Source organism: Vicugna pacos, chromosome 23, assembly GCF_048564905.1.
Source record: "Vicugna pacos chromosome 23, VicPac4, whole genome shotgun sequence".
Lineage (NCBI taxonomy): Eukaryota > Metazoa > Chordata > Mammalia > Artiodactyla > Camelidae > Vicugna > Vicugna pacos.
In genome coordinates, this window is record NC_133009.1 from 17,559,572 (window position 1) to 17,567,793 (window position 8,222).

General features: G+C 42.7%; 1 long non-coding RNA gene across 1 annotated transcript; it reads right to left on the reverse strand.

The window, feature by feature from the left end:
* Window positions 1-6,297: 6,297 nt before the first annotated feature.
* LOC140688614 (uncharacterized) lies at window positions 6,298-7,771 on the reverse strand. The gene is made up of 2 exons (XR_012063313.1): window positions 7,447-7,771; window positions 6,298-6,535 (listed from the first exon to the last, which is right to left on the reverse strand). It is a non-coding gene; the product is annotated as an uncharacterized lncRNA (long non-coding RNA).
* Window positions 7,772-8,222: the final 451 nt, after the last annotated feature.

Here is an 8,222-nt window from a genome sequence, read left to right on the forward strand (position 1 = left end):
CCTTGAATATATGAAGGTAATTCCATGAAAATTATTTAAAAAAATAAAGCTTTCCACTTGAGATGAGGAAAGATGCAAGATACTGGTTTCCAGTATTTCATTTAACATGTATTGGGGATTCTAGCTAGTGCAATAGATTAGAAATGAAAGGTATAAAGATTAGAAGGGAAAAAATCAATATATTATTTGTGTATGACATAACTGTATAGTGATACCTCAATAATCATCACATAAATGATTAGAATTTTTAAGTGAATTAAAAAATTTACTGACTACAAAGTCAATTACAAAAATCACATGTATTTCTATACACAAATAACAATTAGAAAAAGAATTTTTAAATAGTTCAAATTGTTAAATTCCTAAGGATAACCTAACAAAAAGCCTTTTGTGTGGAAAATTGTGTTCTCAATCACATTTAGAACAGGAGTTTGCAAACTTTCCCTGCAACAGGCCAAATGGTGAATAGTTTAGGATTTGGGGTCCATGTGGTCTCTGTTGGTACTACTAAATTGAGGCAACTATTTGATTGTGCTGTTATAGCATAAAACCAGCCACAGAAAAGATGTAAATGAATGGGCATAGCTATGTTCTAGTGAAACTACGTTCATCAGAACAGGCAGCGAGCTGCATTTGGCCTGTGGGCCACAGTTTTCTGACTCCTGCTCTAGAGGGTAGACTCCATCCAGTCATGGACTGTGTCAATCATGTTTGTAGCTATGTCTCTGACAGCCTGCACGATGCCTGCTGCAGGCTAGATGCTCTGTGAATAGCTGAATGAATAAATCATGGAATTATACTGAGTAGTGAGATTATGGGAAATGCTATTTTTTTCTTTGTGGTTTATAAATATTCTCTGGCATACTTGTATCTGTCCTATAATAAAAGAAAGTAAGAGATGTGAATAGACATCAAGTCAACCTGCTGCTACATTATCCTGCTTCACTTTGTGGCTGTCTATCTCCATCCCCTACTTCCCATCCCCAAATTTCTCACATAGGCACATATTTTCCATTGAAGTCATTTGAGTGGCAGAAACTACTAGGCCAAGAGATTTTAGGCACCAGAAATAAAAGGTAAATCAGTTTATTTATTTATTTATTCACTCATTCTTTTTTTTTTTTTAAATTATTGAAGTATAGTCCATTACAGTGTGTCAGCATTTCTGGTGTACAGCATAATGTTTCAGTCATACTTTCATGTTCTTTGTCATTAAGGGTTACTGCAAGATGTTCAATATAGTTTCCCATGCTATACAGACGAAATTTGTTTTTTATCTATTTCTATATATAGTAGTTAATATTTGCAAATCTCAAACTCCCAGTTTACCCCTTCCCACCTCCTTTCCCCCCAGTAACCATAAGATTGTTTACTATGTCTGTGGGTCTGTTTCTGTTTTGTAGGTAAGTTCATTAGTGTCTTCTTTTTTCTTTTTTTAGATTCCACATATGAGTGATATATGGTATTTTTTTCTCTTTCTGGTTTACTTCACTTAGAATGACACTCTCAGGTCCATCCATGCTGCTGCAAATGGCATTATTTTATTCTTTTTTATGGCTGAGTAGTATTCAGTTGTGTAAATATACCACAGTTTCTTTATCCAGTCATCTGTTGATGGCCATTTAAGTCGTTTCCATGGCTTGGCTATTGAATATAGGGCTGCTGCATTCATTTATTTTGTGTTAAGAACAGTTAACATGAGATCCAACCTCCTTGAATTTTAAGTGTATAGGACAGTGTTGTATAAGCACAGTATTGTGCTGTGGATCTCTAGAACTTAATCACCCTGCACAGTTGAAACTATACCCACTGAATAGCAACTCTCTATTTCCCAATTCCCTTGGCCCTTGGCAACCACCATTGTACTCTGCTTCTGTGTGTTTGACTCTTCTAGATTTCTTATATGAGTGGAACCATGCAGTACTTGACCTTCTGTGACTGATTTAGATAAATTACTTTTAGAAAAAAGAAGTTCTAGGCTACGAGAAGTAAGATCTGGAACAAGCTGCGCCAGCATCACCTAGGAGCATACAGGAAATGAACACTGTCAGGTCCTGCTAGGAACAACTTCCTAAATCACAGTCCTTTTAACAGAGGGAGCATCTGGAACAAAAAGAAAAAAGCATGGACAGGCAAACAGCAGGAGCTCAGCAGGGCTGCGACTCACTGTGTGCTTCACTGGGAGTATTGCTATTGACACAGAAAAGATGGAGACGGAGGAAAGAGCACTGTCTTGGAGGGTCATCAATAACACGCCAAGGAGTTTGGATTTCTAGTTGGTGCAGAGCCTTCAAACCATTGCCCCCCCCCCCACACACACCCCTTGGTCACAGTAGACCAACCACCAGAAGTCACAGACTTGCATTTTAGAAGGGTGACAGCAGAAGCAGTGTAGACTGTTGAGGACTGACCACTCATTCAGGCAGCATCTCCGCAGGTGGGATGTCCTCAAAAACATCAGCCCTAGAAACTCTTGTGGGGGAAATCACAGGTGACAGAAAACTAGGTCAATAAACAAGCAAGGAAGAAAAAGTTTCCAGAAAGTCAAGAAAAGAGTAAAGAAAAGTAGATTTTTGTTGCTTTTTTTTTTAATTAAAAAAAAATTAGGGAGGGGTAATAGGTTTATTTATTTATTTCTTAATGGAAGTGCTGGGGATTGAACCCAGGACCTTGTGCATGCTAAGCACGTGCTCAAACACTGAGCTACACCCTCCCCCTGATTTTTGTTGCTTTTGATAAGAGAACTTTCAGAGTGCTGATGGTGAGATCCAACCAGCAGTCGGTAGAAGAGTAAAAGAGAAGTAGAGATAGCGAACATGGGCAATTCTTTCGAGAGCTTTGATCATGGGGGAGGAATACCAATAAAGCAGAGGACTTTAAAACTGGGACAGATCTGAGAATTTTTACAGTATTAAGAGGAAGAATGTAGCAGAGAAAGATTAAAAATAAAGTGTGTGCATGAGGGTGGGGTGAGGGCTTACATAAACTGACCATGTGAGGGGAGAAGTAAGTCTAATCAGGAAGGAAATGGAGAGGACTATTCAGAACAGGAGGAAACACAGCTTTGGGAGGCTAGTGAGAAGGAGGGAGGAGATGCGAATGTGGATCATTTATAACAGGTGCAGGTTGTTGGCAAGAAGTAGTTCAGGCAACTTGGAGGAGGAACTGGGGAGAGCATGTTAACCTGGTGGTGAGGGGAATTGGGGTGGAGAAGGCGACTGTAAACCAAGGTGGGGTACATGTGTCTTTTCAAATTATATTTTACCCTGGACATATGCCCGGGAGTGGGGTTACCTCAGATTCTTCCTTCTGATCTTGAATCTCAATGTAGTCCTTTCTCTGTGATCCCCGGAACCTTGTTCCATGCTAAACTTCCGGACTTCTTGCACCGTCCAGTGCCCTTCTACTCCCCATCAGTCACTGAGGGCTTCAGACACGGAAACCGGGCAAAGGCAAATGTACAGTGATCCTGGTAACAAAAATAAAATTGGTCACAGCTGTTAGCCGTAAGAGAGGGAAAAGAGAAGAAGCAGATTTCACTTTTACATGCTTTCATCACAGATCGTTAAAACACACTTTGCTCTCATTAATTCATTCCTCAAGCACCACGCTAAGGGTGCAGTCACCCACTTCCTGGGCAATATCGTCAGCTCAGTGACTCGGGATTAGGAGAAAAAGGAACAAAACATTCCATAGCCATTGACCATGGTACTAAATATTGCAAACTCATTTGAACCCCTAAATTCTCCTTACAACAAAATGATTAGAGCAGCTGTGCCTGGTGCTTTCTGAGGGCAGGGCTTCCTGGCTGTCGTGTTCATTGCTGTGACCCACTGCCAAGTCCGGGGTTTTGCCCACAGCAGGTGCTCGGTCAGTTGAGTGAATGGGCCTTCAGTGAATGGTAGCAACTGTTACTATGTGTAGTTTGCCAATGCCTTCTCACCAAGGTACTGACGAAGCAGCTCCAACTAGTCCTGCATCATGGGAATGAATGTTCTCCGATGACTTCCTCGGTCACTAATATTCTTTCATTCATGCCACACATATTTTTTGAGTGATTCTAGAATGCTAGGAGCTGTGCCAGATGCTGGATATTCAGAGTTGATGAATTTCCAGCACATGCAGTCATTGAATTTATAGTCTGTGGAGGCAACAGAAATGAAACAATTCACAAAAGAGAACTGGCCTGCAATGGTGACAAGGACGTGGAAGAGGGGCTCAGAGTGTTCAGAGTCTAGGGCAGGGAAAAAGAAGAGAAGAGAATGTGTAATGAGCCAAGAAGAGGGAGGAAAGATGAATTTCCCTCTACTCTTCTGAGTTCTTAGCTGAGATGTCTGTAATAAAGACAGATTAACAAGAGAAAAACATTAACATGTATACATGCGAGATACCCAGCAAAAATGAGTAACTCAAAGAGGTGGCTTAGAATTCAGGATTAAATGTCACCTTAATTGGGAAAGGGTGGGGGAGGTAGGCCTCTTAGGAGGAGTAAACAAATTTTAGAAAGGGGACTGGTCCCTTGGAAGTATAGATGGGAGGTAGGACGGTTTGTGGCAGTTTGTCTGGGTGTGACAATGACTTCTGTCTCCTCTCCTGTGATAAGTCCATCTTCCCCTTTTGCTGATGAAACGCCAGGGAGGAGATTTATGACGATTCAGCTTCTTTTGGAGGATATGTCTTCAGACAGTTAAGGAGAGTTGAGAGAAAGCTTCTCCCTGCACCTGCTGTTTTTCAGGTGCCTCCAGCGCAAAAGAGTCAAAATGGCAAAGTAGCATATTTTGAGGTAACATACGCTGCTACCCCTCCCAGGCCACTCCGGACCTTGTAGCCAAAGTCATGGGCTTGAGTTTGAATGTCAGAGCAGCAGGAAGCATGAAGGATGCCAGCCTGAGGAGGGACCGGATGGGACGCACACCTTCTACAGATTCTCGAGCTACTGTCAACGTTTGAAGTTTTTCCCATTGCGTCTCACTGCCACACTCCTAGGAGCTTTGAACAGCTAACAGAAATTAAAGGTAGCCTGCATTTGTAACAGCCAAGGGAAGCTGTTACTCACTGACGCTCAGCAGGCCAGCAGCCTGGTGATTGCCGTTAAGGCTTATTTAGTGCTAAATCGTCCTCAGGCATTATTTTAAGCTCCTTACACACAGTAACTCATTATATTTTCATTAAGTCTATGAAGTAGGTGCTATTTGTATTTCCATTTTTACAGATGAGGGTTCTGAGGCTTGGAGAATTTTAAATAACTTTACCAAAGTCCCAGAACAAGCGGGGAAAACACTTTTCACATCCCATCCGACTGGCTCCCGCACCGGTGATGGAGATGAGATCGAAGGGATCAGGATACGCCACCTGAAAACACGACTTAAGGAGAATTGGTATAAGGATGATTTTGAGTTGAAGGCAACTGAGAATCAACAGATGCAGGAAGAGCTCTCTGTCCTCCCTCATCCGCCTAAAAGCAGGGCGCACGTTTCCCTTTGTGAAGGTGCCCCTCTGACCCCGTCCCAGGAACAGGAGAGCAAGTCTGATCACCAGAGATGGAGAGGGGCATTTGCATAAACAGTCTTGACTAAAATAACCCTTCTCTTCCATTAGATGAATAACGTGGTGGGTAGGGGTGCCAACCCTCTGCACAGTTGAAAATCCAAGTATAACTTGTAATAGGCCCTCTGTCGGGGGTGGCAAAAGAATTTACCAAAGACAAAGAATGAAAATAGAGTTTATTAGGGGTGTGTCGCCATAGACAACAGCGAGCCACACAGACAAGAGGTGCCTTGTGTGAGCCTCGAGGGTTGGTTGTTGGGGTCTTTTATAAGATCGGGTCACAAAGTGCCTGATTGGCTTGTGCACAAATCTGATTGGTTGTAGGTGAGGTAAGAAGTTCAGTGTTCCTGAAGGGCGGTGAGGTTTATGACTCTGATAAGGTGGGTTGAAACAGGCCAACCTGGGTTATTGTGAGATTAGGCATTACCTAGAGCTATTGGTTTCTTAGAGGAAATACACCCAGTAAAGAATGTACGTTATCTGTTGAGGGATCACAGGCAGATCTCTGAGAGCCCGGAATGGGGGTCGTCAGACACTGAAGGACGTCGGCGGGCCCAACATTAAACAGCTTTATTTGCAGTCATTATGGCTTCTTGGCATAGTGACAAAAAATATTTAAAATGGTCCTGACACACGGGGAACACCCCCAAATTATATTTTAGATCATTTAGTTCCTTCAGCTGAAATAAATTTTTACCAAATAAGAGTTCGTGTGCCTGTCACACAGTCAGGCCAAACTGAAATGATGAATTTAGAGCAGGAAAAGGTTTATTGCAGGGCCAAGCATGGAGGACAGGGTGGCTCATACTCGAAAACCCCGAACTCTGATGGTTTCCAGGGAGAAGTTTTATAGGTAAAATTTGGGGTGAGGGCTGCAGGTGTGTGACTTTCTTCTGATTGGTTGGTGGTGAAGTCAGAGGGCCGTGTTCCAGGACTCTTGTGCTCAGCCTGAAGTCACCATCCTCCACCTGGGTGGGGGCCTTAGTTCCTGCAGAAGAGCTCAGAGATATTGTTACGTATATCCCTTGAGGAGGAACCAGGACCCTGCTTTAAACACTGCACTATTGTTTCTTGACTGTTCGTCCCTTGTTTCTGCATCCCCTCCCTTCCCTGATTTGCAACTGTTTGAATCTGCCCTTTGGAACTCAGGGAAGGTCAAGGAGGCTGAATGAAGCCTATTATCTCCTACAAACAAGGACCCAGCAAGTATTTGCACCAGGGAGGGCCCCACAGGATCCTGTTCCAATTCAAAGTGACCCACTCAAGGTTTCATCACTGCTGGGGGCTGCGGAGTGTCCCAGCTCTGGCCAGCTGGGCTCTGTGGCCCTGAAGGTTGGGCTGGTACAGGGATCTCAGTGACTCAGCCGAATGGCAGGGGGCATCCAGATTAAGAAATGCCCATAACTGATTTGGGGGAAGCTGCAGTTTTCCTGAGGTTGAGGGTAAAGCCATAGATTTTAACCTCAAAACCATTGAAGGAATGATAGGCCATCCTTGAATCAGGATTCAAAGGGCCCCTGAGCACTGCAGTCGGAAACAGACAACTCTCTATTTCCCACAGTCTAAATGACTCTGCAGCTAACGGCAAATATCCAGAGGGTACTTTCATCCCTTCCCCTCCCTCTTCCGAAGGAGACTAAAGTAACTAAGTAACTAAGTAACCTTTGTCTCAGGGTAAACTCAGAAAATTTTGTCATAATCAAGCAAAAAAGTACCACACCCTAAAACTTGGCTTAGAAGGAATTTGGAGTTTCCAAATTCTGGAGTTTTCCTGAAACCCAATATTAACATAATTAATTCTGAAGAATAAAGGGAGGGGCAGTTTTGCTCTCTTTTCCACCCCCACCCACACGCACCCTCCCACGTGCTGGGCAACACCCTTCCCCACCCCATACACACCTGGTTAATTTCTTCAGGTTTCAACCGGAAAATCACCTTTTCTGAGAGGGCTTCAGAACTTTCTTGGAAAAATCTGAGACTACATACAATCACCCAAAATGTGTAGTTATTCATTACTTTTGCCTTTTATGTTTGATCTGATTTTCATGACTTAAATATCTGTTAGTCATTTGTCTGAAGGCGCTTTGAACACCAAAGTTCTGGTTTGTTATGATGTCTTCATTGTTTTCCCCCGCCTGCACTTAGATTTTTGTGTTTCAGCAACCTCCCTGATATCTCCAAATGAAAAAGAAACTTTGAAAAAAATAAAAGCAAAGAAGTTGAGAGTATGTTCATTGTCTTAATAATGGTTTATTTATTCCTTATTTCACTTGTTAATGACCCTCAGAAGGAACCATGATAGATACTGTCCATTTTGTTTTATGATTGGGGCTGGTCATTTTCAGTGACCGAAAATCTTTAGTCCCTCAATTTAGACCACCCCTTTCTTCCAAGGTATCATGGAAGCTGAATCAGTTCAAGGGAGATTCTGGCCCACTGACCCCCACTCCCACTCACATTCCTGTTTCTGGTTGACCCAGAAGTCTACACTGTTGATCAAGTGTTAATCCAATTTTGGTCCTGAAAAGCCATTCTAACACCCCAGCTTAGTGTGAGAAAGGCATGGTGCTGGGTGAGCTTTCTAGATTAGGTGCTTGGGGATGAATAATACTCATGCAATGCTTATCTTTTGGTAGAAGGCATCATATAATGGTAAAAATAACATCAACATCTGG